A 14,258-nucleotide genomic window follows, 5' to 3' on the forward strand; every position below is an offset into this window, starting at 1 on the left:
TGACTTATGTTGGCTCCCAGTCTGGAAATGTCTCAATTTTAAAATTATCATTGTTATTTTCAAATCTCTCCATGGTCTCACCCCTCCCTATATCTGCAGCCTCTTCCTGCCCTATAAGCCTTCAAAATATCTGCACTCTTCCAATTCTGGCCTCTTGAGCATGGCCGAATTTCATCACTACAGCATTGATGGTTCTGAAGAAGGGTCACTGACCTGAAATGTTAACTCTGCTTCTCTCTCCACAGATGCCGCCAGACCTGCTGAATATTTCCAGCCATTTGGACAGTCTTAGTAAATGGGCAAGAACATGGCAGATGGAATATAATGTGGAAAAATGTGATGCTATCTACGTCAGTAGGAGGAAAAGATGTGCAGAGTACTTCTTAAATGGTAAGAGATTAGAAACTGTAGATGTACAATGAGGCCTGGGTGTCCTCATCGATAGCTCACTGTAAGCTAACATGCAAGTACAGTAAGGAATTAAGAAGGCTAATGGTATGTTAGTCTTTATCGCAAGAGGATTTGAGTACAGGCGTATGAAGTCTTGCTTCCATTATATAGAATAAAAACAAGAAATGCTGGAACTACTCAGCAGGTCTGGCAGCATCTGTGCAAAGAGAAGCAGAGTTACCGTTTCGGGTCAGTGACCCTTCTTCGGAACTGACAAATATTAGAAAAGTCACAGGTTATAAGCAAGTGAGGTGGGGGTGGGGCAAGAGATAACAAAGGAGGTCTAGATTGGACCAGGCCACATTGCTGACCAAAAGGTCACGGAGCAAAGGCAAACAATATGTTAATGGTGTGTTGAAAGACAAAGCATTCGTACAGATAGGGCGTTAACCAACTGAATATTGAACAGCAGCAAGTGCAAACCTGAAAAAAAACAGTGGGTAAGCAAACTGAACAAACTAAGATGAAATGAAATAAATGCAAAAAAAGATTGTAAAAAATGTAAAAAAGAATGTAAAAAAAAAGGAAGAAAAAATAACTAAAAATGAAAGTAAAATGGGGGGCTGTCATGCTCTGAAATTATTGAACTCAATGTTCAGTCCGGCAAGCTGATTTCATTTCATCTTAGTTTGTTCAGTTTGCTTACCCACTGTTTTTTTTCAGGTTTGCACTTGCTGCTGTTCAATATTCAGTTGGTTAACACCCTATCTGTACGAATGCTTTGTCTTTCAACACACCATTAACATATTGTTTGCCTTTGCTCCGTGACCTTTTGGTCAGCAATGTGGCCTGGTCCAATCTAGACCTCTTTTGTTATCTCTTGCCCCACCCCCACCTCACTTGCTTCTAACCTTTGACATTTCTAATATTTGTCAGTTCCGAAGAAGGGTCACTGACCTGAAACGGTAACTCTGCTTCTCTTTTCACAGATGCTGCCAGACCTGTTGAGTGGTTCCAGCATTTCTTGTTTTTATTTCAGATTTCCAGCATCCGCAGTATTTTGCTTTTATTCCATTATATAGAACCTTGGTTAGACTGCACCTGGAGTACTGTGTGTAGTTTTGGTCCCCTTACCTGTTGAAGGATATTATTGCCATAGAGGGAATGCAATGAAGTTTCACCAGACATGTTCCCCGGATGAGAGACTGGGGAAAATGGGCCTGTATTCTCTAGAGTTTCGAAGAATGAGAGGTGATCTCATTGAAACCTACAAAATACTTAAAGGGATAGACAGGGTAGATGCAGGTAAAAGCAAAATACTGTGGATGCTGGAAATCTGAAATAAAAACAAGAAATGCTGGAACCACTCAGCAGGTCTGACAGCATCTGTGGAAAGAGAAGCAGAGTTAATGTTTCGGATCAGTGACCCTTCTTCGGAACTAAGCAAGTGAGGCGGGGTGGTGCAAGAGATAACAAAGGAGAAGGTGTAGATTGGATAAGGCCACATTGCTGACCAAAAGGTCATGGAGCAAAGGCAAACAATATGATGCAGGTAAGATGTTTCCCCTGGCTGAGGAGCCTAGAACCAGGGGACACAATTTCAAAGTAAGGGGGAAGTCACTCAGGACCGAGATAAGGAGAAATTTCTTTACTCAGAGGGTCGTGAATGTTTGGAATTCTCTGTGCCAAAGGGCTGTGGAAGCTCAGTCAGTGAGTAAAGCAGAGATTGACAGATTTCTACATACCAATGACATATGGGGAGAGTGTGAGGAAAAGGCATTGAAGTGGATGATCAGCTATGATGGTATTGAATGGCAGAGCAGGCTCGATGGGCTGAATGACCAAATCCTGCTCCTATGTTCCTTTGTCGATAGCATTATCTTTCTTACATCCCCCATTCATATCTTCCTGTATTACTGTCCACAGTAGTGAGTAGCTGTGAGAGGGCCTATAAACTATTCCCACAAGTGCATCCTTACCTTGCATATTTCCTATCTTTACCCAAACTGATTCTACATCTTGCTCTTCCAAGCTAAGGTCATCTCTCACTACTGTACTAATGACTTAAGTAACAGAGCTACCCCAACAACTTTTCCTAGCTTTCTGTCTTTTCGTAATGTTGAATACTCTTCAATATTCAGGTCCCAGCCTTGTCTCTGTAATGACTATCAGGACATACATATTTATTTCTATCTGTGCTAACAATCCATCCATCTTCTTACAAATGCTGCACACATTCAGATACAGTGTCTTTAAATCTGTCTTTTAACCATATCTGCAATCTTTGGCCTTATCTGCTGGTGCAGTCTTCTGTTTGTATGTTCTGTCCTATCCTATCACACTGGTTATCGTTACCCAAATCGCTACCTTGCTCTATTACCTCATTGTTTCCCTTTGATTTCCCACATCTCCTCTCACATGATCCCTCCCTCCATTATTTAGTTTAAAACCCTCTCTCCCACCCTAGTTATATGACTTGCCAGAACTGTAGTCCCAGCATGGTTCAGGTGAAGACCATCCCAACGATACAGCTCCCACTTTCCCCAGAACTGGTGCCAGTGCCCCATGAATTGAAACCCATTTCTATCACACCGGTCTGAGTCACACATTCACCTCTTATTTCCCTACACCAAATTACCCGTGGCTGAGGTAATAATCCAGAAATCATCTTTGAGATTCTGCTTTTAAATTTAGCATCTAGCTACTCATACTCCCTATGGAGAAACTCTTTCCTAATCCTACCTATGTCATTTTTACCCATGTGGACAACGACAACTGCATCCTCTCCCCTCCCACTGCATGTTCCTGTCCAGCACCGAGCAGATGACCTAACCCTGGCGCCGGGCAGACAACACAGCTTTCTAGAATCTTGCTCTTGGCTGCAGAGAACTGTGTCTGTCCCCCTAATGATAATATCTCCTACTAACGCCACATTGCTATTTACTCCTCCTGCTTGAATGGCTTCCTGTACCATGGTGCCATGGTCAGTTGACTCATCCACCGTGCAGTCTTCATTCTCATCCATACAAACTGAAAGAACCTCAAACCTGTTGGACAATTGCAAGTGCTGAGGTTCCTCTACTTCTGCTTTCTCGATCCCCTTACCTGCCTCACTTGCAGTCACGCCCTCCTATACCTGACCAAATCAGAAGATGCTATCCTATGCGATGTGACTGCCTTCTGGAACAGTGTGTCCAGGTAACTTTCCCCCTCCCTGATGCATTACAGTTTCTGTAGCTCAGCCTCCAGTTCATCTAGTCTTAGCCGAAGCTCCTCAAGCCATATACACTTACTGCAGACGTGGTTGTCGTGGATCACATTGGTGTCCACAAGCTCTAACTTACTGCAGCTGCAACACATCACCTGCCCTGCCATTCTGATTGTGTTTTAAGTAACTAATTAATTATTTACTTAATTTTTTAATTACTGCCTCTCCTCACCCGCATTTACAGTACTTATTTCAACCTTGGTAATACAATACTGAAATACTTACAAAACAGCAGTTAATCAACAGACAATCACCTGACAGCTTTCCTGTGATATCACTGTCTTAAGGTTATCCTCTATTTCTGGGAAGCAACTTGTATCTTCGACAGCGACTAGAGGCTGGAAAAGGGACACCTCTTTCCCTCTCTGCATCGAACTTTCCACATGAACCAAATTTCTACCTTCACACTCTGACTGTGTTTCACTCTGGCAAAGTTTCCTCTCCGTGCAGTTTTGAAAACCTGACTGCTTTTACAGAGTCTCTGAGGAATCACGAGCTCGCTGCTGCAGGAATTAACACCTATTGAAGCAACTACTTTTAGCAGATTGAGAGATAACTGTCACTGGCATGCAGCTCCTGTTTAACAAGGCAATTTAACTAACTTGAAGTTTGAAAGCTCTCTGTCAAAGCTTAACCAGGGAGGAAATAGCAGATGCCCCATATCCCCGAGTGGAGTGGTCAATTACCAGGGGCACAGATTTAAGGTGATTGGTAGAAGATTAGAGGGGACATGAGGAAAAACGTTTTCAATCAGAGGGTGGTGGGTGTCTGGAATTCACTGCCAGGAATGGTGATAGAGGCAGAAACCTTCAATTCATTTAAAAGGGACCTGGACATGCACCTGAAGTGCTGTAACCTGCAAGGCTATGGACCAGGTGCTGGACGGTGAGATTGGATTGGGTGGCTAGTTTGTTCGGCAAACACGGACAAGATGGGCTGAATGGCCACCTTCTGTGCTGTAATTTCTCTATGGTTCTTTTAGAGATACAGCACTGAAACAGGCCCTTCGGCCCACCGAGTCTGTACCGACCATCAACCACCCATTTATACTAATCCTACACTAATCCCATATTCCTATCACATCCCCACCTGTCCCTATATATTTCCCTACCACCTACCTATACTAGGGGCAATTTATAATGGCCAATTAACCTATCAACCTGCAAGTCTTTGGCATGTGGGAGGAAACCAGAGCACCCGGAGGAAACCCACGCAGACACAGGGAGAACTTGCAAACTCCGCACAGGCAGAATCGAACCCGGGTCCCTGGAGCTGTGGTGCTAACCACTGCGCCACTGTGCCGCCCTCTGGTAATCTAACTTAAACTTGAGAAAAACTTAGCAAAACTTACCAAATAAACCAAATTCCCACCTTCACACTCTGACTGTGTCTCACTCAGGCGAAATCTCTTCTCCATTTTCCCCTTACTCCATGCAGTTTGAAAATAAATAAATTATGTGAAAAGACATGGGACAATTGAGCATTACAGTACATACTGCAGGAGGGCTAATTTCAATGAGTTAAAAGGGACCTGACCTCTGTGGGTTGGAATTAAAAATTGGTAGGAAAGATAGTTTTTTGAACAAGGGAGTTCTTCAAAGAGGAGATGGTTCAGGTACAGAGTAAACACATCCCCACGAAGGAGAATGGAATAGCATTCAAAGTTAGAGCTTCCTGCCTGACAAAACATATAGAGATGAAAATGAGACAGAAAAACGGAGGCTGATAACAAAAGTGAGATTGATAATGTAGTAGAAAACCAAGTTGAATGTAGAAAGTACAGAGGAGATCTAAAAAAGGAAATAAGAGGGGCAAAGAGAGTATGAGAATAGTTTGGTGCCGAACATAAAAGGGAACCCCTAAGTCTTTTCCAAACAATATAAATAGCCAAAAGGCATCAAATGTGGCAGTGATTATAGAGAGACAAAGGGGCAAGTTGCAAAGACCAAACTCTTTCCATGTGCAGCCACATGGCCTAAAGGATAAGGTCCAGCCCTCCTAAAACAGGCATTGATGGTGCAAGTCTCATTTGTGATGAAAGCAGTTTTAGGTGAAGGAGCACATTCTGTAAACAGGCTGCATTCTGTAACAAGCAGTTACTTTTCTTTTTAACTGATCAGCCAATCTCGGCAGTTCCTGTTCGGCTCCCTCCTCACTCTCGCCTTGCTTTCCAGTGTCACAATCCAATGTAATGTTTCTACTGAGCTGTGCACCATCCCAACACCCAGGGAACAATGTCACTTGCACTTTCCAGGCAAATACTTCCCTTTTAAATCCTGTCTTCAGATTACCCAATGTCTGAGGCACATTTGTTACTTTGTAATGTAGATATCCAATTACAATACACGTATGATTGATGTTATCAGATTCAGGGTGAAATACACAGCACACTCTTCCTCCAAGCTGGAAAATTCTAGGTTCAAATGTTACCTTGTTTATCATAGAAACTTACAGCAGAAGGAGACCATTCAGCCCATCGTATACACTCAGTTACAATAATAACTCCTCTAGTGTTCCTCAATTCTACTGAAATAAATTCTGTCTTTGGTCTCTCAACTCTATCATTCCTCCTCAGAGTTATAATAGTTTCTCTGAACAATGCTGCCATGCCCTCCATTTTTCCTGCCCTATTATTCCTGAATATCTTGTTTCCAGGAATATTCATTATCCCAATCTTCCCCTCCTTTGAGCCAGATCTCTGTTATTGCCACAATATCATAGTCCCGTGTGGTGACTTGTACCTGCAGCTCACGGAGCTCATTTCCCACACTCAGTACATTTACTCACATACACTCCAAATCCATCTCAGACTGCTTCATATTTACTCCCAGTCTGACCCTCCCATTTCTGAATTATTCTTTATTCTGGTGCTATTTGTCTCTCCCGGTCCACTTTACATCTTGCTTCTTCTCTCTAATGTGACATCCTGGTGCCTCCCCCACCCCTGCCAAATTCATGTAAACCTTCACTAACAACTCCAGTTAAAGTTTCTTCAAGGACATCAGTCCCAGTCCCGTTCATCCTGCCCCAGAATTGGTTCCAATACCCCAGGAATCTTTTTACATGCTGGGTGATAAGCTGTCTTATCTTATTGCTCCTGTACTCACTAGCACATGACATTGGGAGTAATCCAGAAATTACCAGCTTTGAAGTCCTGCTCTTTAATTCCTCCCGAGCTCCTGAATCTCTGACTGTAGTATCTCAACACTTCTCCCTATGTTATAGCTTTCCATATCGCCCACAACATCCCCTCCCCACTCAAAATATTCTGTACCCTCTCACTGATGTCTTTATCAACCATTCTTAGTTGCTCCTGTCAGCAAGCTTCCCTGTGACATCAAATGCCTTCAGCTTCATGACATGGTAGTGAGGTAATGGTGTTTTTGATGATGATTGATATCATTGTCCTGTGTATTTGAATCCTTACGAACACTCGTGAATCTCTGATGCAGTCCTGGGCCCACTAACAGTTACCAAATATCATGGTCCATTATAAATGAGAGCACATATCCAGCAGTAGAAGTCTAATCAATGTCGTGGTGCTTGTCCAAGTCAAAGGATAACATGCTTAAGGGAAGCTTTGTAAATTCTTCCCTAATGATAGACAGTGATATTTCCAAGAAGATAAAATATATCATTGAGCAAACGGCATAAGGAAACCAGATCTGCTCCCACCTGCTCCACATCATTGTTAAAGGATGTGGAATTGGCTGAAAATAAAGTGAGTGGCCACAGGGACAGGTGGAATTTAGAAAGAATCTAGAGCAAACAGCAAGAGCATCCAGTGTGATGTCGTGCTCCTGTGGCCGAATGGATAAGGCACTGGTTTCTACAGGCAGGTATTTGTGAGGTTAAATCCCATCTGGGATGAGATTAATCTTCATTCAGTGAATATCTTGATTCTTGGTAGTGTGGAGGAACAGAGGGATCTTGGGGTCCATGTCCATAGATCGCTCAAAGTTGCCACCCAAGTTGATAGGGTTGTTAAGAAGGCGTATGGTGTGTTGGCTTTCATTAACAGGGGGATTGAGTTTAAGAGCCGTGAGGTTATGCTGCAGCTCTATAAGGCCCTGGTTCGACCACACTTGGAATATTGTGTTCAGTTCTGGTCGCCTCATTATAGGAACGATGTGGAAGCTTTAGAGAGGGTGCAGAGGAGATTTACCAGGATGCTGCCTGGACTGGAGGGCATGTCTTACGAAGAAAGATTGAGGGAGCTAGGGCTTTTCTCATTGGAGCAAAGAAGGATGAGAGGTGACTTGATAGAGGTGTACAAGATGATGAGAGGCATAGATAGAGTGGATAGTCAGAGACTTTTTCCCAGGGTGGAAAGGGCTATCACTAGGGGGCATAATTTTAAGGTGATTGGAGGAAGGTTTAGGGGAGATGTCAGAGGTAGGTTCTTTACACAGAGAGTGGTGGGTGCGTGGAATGCACTGCCAACGGTGGTAGTAGAAGCAGATACATTAGGGACATTTAAGCGACTTTTGGATAGGTACATGGATGATAGTAGAATGAAGGGGAGGTAGTTAGTTTGATCTTAGAGTAGGTTAAAGGTTCGGCACAACATCGTGGGCCGAAGGGCCTGTACTGTGCTGTACTGTTCTATGTTCTATGTTCTATGTTCTATCTGCTCTTTATCATCATTAAGAAACACACAAAGATTAAAGTAGCTTCAGTCAGGTTGCTGTCTGAGAAATGACTGAAACTTAGAGCCAGGGTAAGCAAAGAAAGCTCTGGAAAGACACTTGCTTTTCACATCCAATCAACATTTTGCCCATTAATCAACTGTACTAATTGTTGACAGACAACAGCAAGTCACATCCTGTCATGTCATTGCTGGAACCTTTGGCATCAATACATTGTGGTTGTGTGTGAAAATAAAGGCTTCAAATCTGGCACTGCTTAGAAAGAGTGTTAAAGGGACAACTTACAACATTGAAATCAACAGCCCCAGTGGCCTAATGGATAAGGCACTGGCCTCCTAAGCCAGGGATTGTGGGTTCAAGTCCCATCTGGGGTGCAATAAATACACTTACAACCATTCTCCTTTCTTTGTAACCCATGTCACCACTTCTTCTTCACCTCCTTATTTGCTTTCCACTCTCACAATCTGATGCAGTCTTTTTGCCAAGCTCTGTGCCATCTTCACACTCACTGAACAATACCACCTCCACTTTCCACACAAATCCTCTCCCTTTTACCCCTCTTTTCATTTCACACAACAGCCCATGCACAGTTCCTACTTTCAATACAAACACAAATTACAACTCAACTACAAATCCTCTTGGCACATTCAGACCTCAAATACACACCACAGTCTTCCTCCAAACACCAACAATTCTATCTTCAATTATTATCTCAGCTACCACACTATGAAAATGCTCAGCAGGCAACTGTACAGTCTGCTGGTCCACTGAGCTGCACAGACCAGGCAGTTGTCAGGATCAATACTTTTTTTTATTCATGCGCAGGATGTAAGTGCTGGCAAAGCCAGAATTTATTGTCTATCCATAAATTCCCTTCACAAAGTGCTGACCCCTCTTCTTGAACAGTTTCAGTCTGTGTAGTGAAGGTACACCCACAATGCTGTTAGGGATGGAGTTCCAGGATTTTGACCCAGTGACAGTGAAGGAACAGTGATATATTTCCAAATCAGGAAGGTTTGGGATTGGGAGGTGAACTTGGAGGTGGTGGTGTTCCCATGCACCAGCATGCTCTTGTCCTTCTAGGTCAGAGGTCAGCAACCTGCAGCTCCGGAGCAACATGCGGCTTTTGAACATTGTATTTGTGGTTTACAACCTTTTCCACTTGGAACACATTAACACGAGAAAAGCGAATAAAAATTAGCTTGAGAAAAGTCAGATCTGTGTTTTTATTGTGGGGATAAAAGTCTAATCATTAAGCTGCACTTTACAGTTTAAAATGATTATTTTAACAAAAAACATCACTGTGCTCTTCACAAATCTGTTTGTGTGGCATAGCTACCCCATGGTTATAGATATGACTTTGGTTAACGGAACAGGTTTGATGTTTGTGACCATTATTGTTTCTAGTATAGCTGAGATGATACATTATTCTGAATGTGCTATTAGAAGGTATTATTATCACGAAAATCAGTAGCTGAAAAAAATGCCTTCATTCTATGCATTTTAAAATAAAACTTTTTTAAAGATGGTTTTACTGAAAAAATTATAGTAAAAAAGTCAAAAAATGCAACAATTCAGTTATATCTATCTTATATTGGTTTTTTTTCTAATGATATATAAATTCAATATATGTATTTATTATATATGTAAATTATGCATTTTATCAGAGACACTTGCCAATTTGCAAAGTATTTGGTTTAGAAATGCGGAATTTTCATCTTGCAATTCCCAATGGTATTTATTTTAGGCAAATTGTTTACAAAAGTCGAGTCATGTTAAAAATGTTGTTGACCGGTTTCCAGCTAGTAAGGTCACAAGAAGCCTTGTTGAGCTGCTGCAACACATTTGTAGCTGGCACACACTGCTGCCATGGTGTGCCAGTGCTGGAGATGGTACAGAGACTTTGGGGAGCCAGGAAGTGAGTTACTGACCACAGAATTCCCTGTATCTGACCTGCTCTTGTCGCCATAGTGGTCCAGTTAAGTTTCTGGTCAAGGGTGTCCCCAGGATGCCAGGATGTTGGTGGTGACAGGTTCATCAATGGTAATGCTGTTGAATATCACCTGGAGGTGATTAGATTCTCTTGGAGATGGTCATTAGCTGACACTATTAGCTGTTATGAACAGGTAGACTGATGAGGACCTTCGGCTTAGAGTTGATGAGCTGGAGTCTGAGCTGTGGACACTGCTGCACATCAGGGAGGGGAAGAATTACCTGGATACTGTGTTTCAGAAGACAGTCACACCCCTTAGATTCATTACATCAAACTTGGACCTTGGTCAGGGGCAGGAGGATGTGACTGAGAGTCAGGCAGGTATGGGATCCAGAATTTAGCTTTGGAGGAGCCTCAGCCAGTGCCATTATCCAATAGGTACGAGATTCTTGCTCCCAGTGTGGACAAGGACACAGACTGCAGGGAGGATGAGCAAACTGACCACAGCACCGTGGTTCAGAGTGCCATTCAAGTGGGGGTAGAAGAAGGGTCACTGACCCGAAACGTTAACTCTGCTTCTCTTTCCACAGATGCTGCCAGACCTGCTGAGTGGTTCCAGCATTTCTTGTCTTAATTTCAGATTTCCAGCATCTGCAGTATTTTGCTTTTATTTTGGTAATCAAAGTGTGACAGGAATGGGCAGAAAATATAATAGAAGAGTGCAGCAGAAATTAGAACCAGAATGAGTAATAATGGTAAAAAGTCAAAGCTTAAGGTTCTTTATCTGAATGCACGTGGCATTTGTAACAAGACAGATGAGTTGACATCACAAATAGAAATAAATAAATATGACTGGATAGCTATTACAGAGACGTGGTTGCAGGGTGACCAAGACTGGGAACTCAATATTCAAGGGTATTCGACATTCTGGAAAAATAGGCAAAAAGGAAAAGGAGGTGGGGTACCTTTGTTAATAAAGGAAGGTATCAGTGCGGTGGTGAGTGGTGATATAGGTGCAATAGATCGTGATGTGGAATCAGTTTGGGTGGAAATAAGGAATAGTGAGGGGAAGAAGTCACGGGTGGGAGATATTTAGAGGCCCCCGAAGAGTCATCTCACTGGAGGACAAAGTATAAATCGGGAAATAATGGAGGTGTGTCAGAAGGGAGCTACAATTGTCATGGTGATTTTAATCTGCATATTGAATGGACAAATCTGATTGGCAGAGGTAACATGGAAGACGAATTTGTAGAGTGCACTTAGATTGATACTTAGAGCAATACATTGCAGAACCTATTCGGGAAGATCTAGTAATGTGTAATGAGATAGGATTAATAAGAGATATCGTAGTTAAGGATCCTCTAGGGGGTAGCAATCACAACATGGGAAAATTTCAAATTCAGTTTGAGGGCGAGTAACTCGGGTCTCAAACCAGTGTCCTCAACTTAAACAAGGGCAATTACAGAGGGATGAAGAAAGAGTTGTCAAAAGTGAGCTGGGAAAATAGACTAAGGGGAAGGTCAGTGGATGAGCAGTGGCAGACATTTCAGCAGATATTTCATAATGCTCAGCAAAAAGTTATCCCGCTCAAAAAGAAGGACTCAATGAGAAGGATGAACCACCCGTGGTTAACAAAGGGGGTCAAGGAGAGTATCCAATCAAAAACTAAGGCATACAAAGCGGTGAAAACTAGTGGTCGGCCAGAGGATTGGGAAGTTTTTTTAGGAACTAGCAGCGGATGATGAAAAAGCTAATAAAGAGGGAGAAAATTGATCATGAAAGTAAAGTGGCAAGAAATATAAAAACAAACAGCAAGAGCTTCGATGGGTATATAAAAAGAAAGAGAGTAACTAAAGTGAGTGTGGGACCCTTGGAAGATGTGTTTGGAGAATTGATAAGGGGGAACAGGGAAATGGCAGATAATTTAAACCAATATTTTGCATCAGTCTTCACTGTGGAGGACACTATAAACATCCCACAGATATCAGATAAGCAAGGAGCTAATGGGAGGAAAGATCTTGTAACAGTCTCTATCACGAGGGACAACGTATTTGACAAACTAATGGGACTAAAGGCAGACAAGTTGCCAGGACCTGATGGCCTGCATCCAAGGCTTTTAAAGGAGGTGGCTGCAGAGATAGTGGAGGCATTGGTCGAATATTCCAGAATTCACTGGATTCTGGGAGCGTCCCAGCGGTTTGGAAAACCATATCCCCCTCCTCTCTTTAAGAATGCTGAGTTAGATCCCTGCACGTCCCAATCCTCTCGTTAAGAACACAGAGTAAGACCCCATTCATATCCCCCTCCTCTCTTTAAGAATGCAGAGTTAGACCCCTGCATATCTCCCTCCTCTCTTTAAGAATGCAGAGTGAGACACCTGTGTATTCCCCTCCTCTCTTTAAGAATGCAGAGTTAGCCCCCTGTGTATCCCCCCTCCTCTCATTAAGAATGCAGAGTGAGACACCTGCATATCCCCCTCCTCTCTTTAAAAATGCAGAGTTAGCCCCTGTGTATCCCACCTCCTCTCTTTAAGAATGCAGAGTGAGACACCTGTGTATCCCCCTCCTCTCTTTAAGAATGCAGAGTGAGACACCTGTGTATCCACCTCCTCTCTTTAAGAATGCAGAGTTAGCCCCTGTGTATCCCCCCTCCTCTCTTTAAGAATGCAGAGTGAGACCCCTGTGTATCCCCCTCCTCTCTTTAAGAATGCAGAGTGAGACACCTGTGTATCCCCCTCCTCTCTTTAAGAATGCAGAGTGAGACACCTGTGTATCCCCCTCCTCTCTTTAAGAATGCAGAGTGAGACACCTGTGTATCCCCCTCCTCTCTTTAAGAATGCAGAGTGAGACACCTGTGTAACCCCCTCCTCTCTTTAAGAATGCAGAGTTAGCCCCCTGTGTATCCCCCGCCCCTCTCATTAAGAATGCAGAGTTCGCCCGTGTGTATCCACCTCCTCTCTTTAAGAATGCAGAGTTAGACCCCTGTGTATCCCCCTCCTCTCTTTAAGAATGCAGAGTTAGATCCCTGTGTATCCCTCTCCTCTCTTTAAGAATGCAGAGTTAGACCCCTGTGTATCCCTCTCCTCTCTTTAAGAATGCAGAGTGAGACACCTGTGTATCCCTCTCCTCTCTTTAAGAATGCAGAGTTAGACCCCTGTGTATCCGCCTCCTCTCTTTAAGAATGCAGAGTTAGACCCCTGTGTATCCCTCTCCTCTCTTTAAGAATGCAGAGTTAGACCCCTGTGTATCCGCCTCCTCTCTTTAAGAATGCAGAGTTAGACCCCTGCATATCCCCCTCCTCTCTTTAAAATGCAGAGTGAGACACCTGTGTAACCCCTCCTCTCGTTAAGAATGCAGAGTGAGACACCTGCACGTCCCTCTCCTCTCGTTAAGAACACAGAGTAAGACCCCATTCATATCCCCCTCCTCTCTTTAAGAATGCAGAGTTAGACCCCTGCATATGCCCCTCCTCTCTTGAAAATGCAGACTGAGACACCTGTGTATCCCCCTCCTCTCTTTAAGAATGCAGAGTTAGCCCCCTGTGTATCCCCCTCCTCTCTTTAAGAATGCAGAGTTAGCCCCCTGTATATCCCCCTCCTCTCTTTAAGAATGCAGAGTTAGACCCCTGTGTCTCCCCCCTCCTCTCTTTAAGAATGCAGAGTTAGACCCCTGTGTATCCCTCTCCTCTCTTTAAGAATGCAGAGTTAGACCCCTGTGTATCCCCCTCCTCTCTTTAAGAATGCAGAGTTAGACCCCTGTGTATCCCCCTCCTCTCTTTAAGAATGCAGAGTGAGACCCCTGTGTATCCCCCTCCTCTCTTTAAGAATGCAGAGTTAGACCCCTGTGTCTCCCCCTCCTCTCTTTAAGAATGCAGAGTTAGACCCCTGTGTATCCCCCTCCTATCTTTAAGAATGCAGAGTTAGAACCCTGTGTCTCCCCCTCCTCTCTTTAAGAATGCAGAGTTAGACCCCTGTGTATCCCCCTCCTCTCTTTAAGAATGCAGAGTTAGCCCCCTGTGT

The 14,258-nt window shown here is 43.4% G+C and overlaps 1 non-coding gene across 1 annotated transcript; it reads left to right on the forward strand.

The window, feature by feature from the left end:
- The first annotated feature begins 8,608 nt into the window (after positions 1-8,608).
- Positions 8,609-8,681, forward strand: trnar-ccu (transfer RNA arginine (anticodon CCU)). The gene has a single exon. It is a non-coding gene; the product is annotated as a tRNA-Arg (tRNA).
- Positions 8,682-14,258: the final 5,577 nt, after the last annotated feature.

This window comes from Heterodontus francisci, chromosome 10 (assembly GCF_036365525.1).
Source record: "Heterodontus francisci isolate sHetFra1 chromosome 10, sHetFra1.hap1, whole genome shotgun sequence".
NCBI lineage: Eukaryota > Metazoa > Chordata > Chondrichthyes > Heterodontiformes > Heterodontidae > Heterodontus > Heterodontus francisci.